The following is a 2,500-nucleotide window of genomic DNA, read 5'->3' on the forward strand; positions in this document are numbered from 1 at the left end:
AAAACGGGGACTTAGAGCAAAACTGCCGGCCGGCCGCGATCAACTTAGGCGGCCGGGAACGGGCACTTTGGGCACATCGACATCTACAGGACACCTAAATGGATAAATCTGGATGGAATTTTCTGTCTTTTTACCTAATTTTGTGAGGATTCAGAGGGAAAATGAAAAAAACACAGATTTTTTTTTCTAATTCTTGCTACTTTTTACTAAATTTCTAATTCTAAATTTTCAGCTAATCATCCAACTATGGTATCAAAAGAAAGCTCTATCTCTCCTTGAAAAAACAATATATAGTTTATATGGGTACACTATTCACAGTAAAAGAGAATCATCGCTGAACCGACATAGCGCAAAAATGGCAAAATTTCTCCGGGATTGAAGGGGTTAAGCAGGCATTACAGCAGATAAACTGTGTCTATATCTATATCTATATCTATCTATCTATCTATCTATCTATCTATCTATCTATCTATCTATCTATCTATCTATATCTATATCTATATATATATATCTATATATATCTATATATATCTATATATATCTATATATATCTATATATATATATATATATATATATATATATATCTGTATGGGACTGTCGCTAGATCCCTATGCCTGGGTGGGGTATAGGGATAACGGCTGCTGCAGAACCTCTTTATATAGCTGCACAAGTTGCTGCTGGCCGGCTTAACCCCTTCAATCCCCTATAGACGTACCGGGACGTCTAGCCTTTCGTGCAGCGTCAGGAACACATCCCTGCCGCTGCACGGGAGAACAGGCTGTCGTTTGACAGCCTGGACCCCCCCCTGCAGCCCGATCCCCTGTAACAACTTGGTGTGTCATTAGCCTTGGGGGACTGAACCACATCCAGGTCAGTGACATTACTGCCGGATGTGCGACACTGGGGGAGAGAGAGAGAGAGAGAGATAGAGACAGAGAGAGTTCGTTTTGCAGAGCTGCAGTGCTTAGTGCAAAACCACATTATATATTGGGGATAGTGTAGTGTTTTAGAAATTGGCCAGGTAGGTACAATGGCGCAACATGTCTTCAGCGCTGAGGAGGCTCATGACTGCCTCACTCAGTCTGATGACGATGCCACTCTGACCGCGTCAGACGCCGAGGCCACTCTGACGGCGTACGGCGTCAGACGCCGAGGCCACTCTGACTGCATCAGATATTGATCCAATATCTGAGGAATCCTGCTGTGCGTCAGATAATGACGAGTCAGAGGAAGACGATGATGGCCAGGGTCCATCTGGCAAAGCCAGGCGTGGAGAGCCTGACTCTAAATATAATTGGGTGCCCCCAAATATGATAGACCCAGTAATCCCTGCTTTTACTGCGACTCCTGGCATCAGATGTGACATCGATGCTAGCGAGCCAAAGTCATTTTTCCATTTAATGTTTGCCCCCGAGTTTTTTGAGCTGCTAGCAGCTCAAACAAACCTCTATGCAGCCCAGTGTCAGGCAGCTGACCAAGGAGACAGAAGCCAGACCTGGTACCCCACTGACTCCCATGAAATTAAAAGATTTTGGGCCCTGACCCTTATGATGGGCATTGTGAAAAAGCCCACGATACGCTCCTATTGGAGCACAGATCCCGTAATATCCACCCCTGCTTTTTCCCAAATAATGCCCCGGAACAGGTACTTTGGGCTCCTAAGATTTTTACATTTTACCGACAATTCCCAATGCCCCCCTAGAGAGCACCCCCAATTTGACCGTTTATATAAATTGAGGCCCATTATTAATTATTTTTCACGTAAATTCCCTGAAATTTATACCCCCGACAAAAATGTGGCTGTAGACGAGTCCCTGGTCCTATTCAAGGGTAGACTGAACTTCAAACAGTATATCCCGTCCAAGCGAGCGAGGTACGGTGTAAAGTTATATAAACTTTGCGAGAGTGGGACGGGATATACTGTTTCCTTCAGAATCTACGAAGGGAAGGACAGTCACCTTGATCCCCCTGGCTGCCCACAATCTGTGGGTACTAGTGGGAAGATAGTGTGGGACCTGCTGTCCCCCTATTTGAATAAGGGCTACCACCTCTGGGTGGATAACTTTTACACCAGCCCAGACCTGTTTCATTTTTTATTTTTACAGCAGACCCCGGCATGTGGCACTGTTAGGCCAACCCGCAAGGGTTATCCTAAAAAACTCACCTACCCAAGGCAGAGGCGCGGCACTACCAGTGCTCTGCGCAGTCAGGAGCTGTTGGCCCTCAGGTACACTGACAGGAAGGATGTGTATATCCTCTCCACTATACACAACGAGAAGGTGGTGCCTGGCAGTGTACGTGGGGAAGGTGATGCTCAGAGGCTCACGCCTCAGTGCATCACCGATTACAACAAGAACATGGGGGGTGTAGATCTCTCTGACCAGTGTCTGCAGCCGTACCTGGTGCTGCGTAAGACCAAGACCTGGTACAAAAAGGTGGCCATTTACCTCACCCAGGTTGCCATGTACAACACATATGTGTTGTACAAGAAATGTGCCA

Source organism: Sceloporus occidentalis, unplaced genomic scaffold (assembly GCF_023333645.1).
Source record: "Sceloporus occidentalis isolate IW3139 unplaced genomic scaffold, rSceOcc1.0.p SCAF_31, whole genome shotgun sequence".
In the NCBI taxonomy this organism is placed as follows: Eukaryota; Metazoa; Chordata; class Lepidosauria; order Squamata; family Phrynosomatidae; genus Sceloporus; species Sceloporus occidentalis.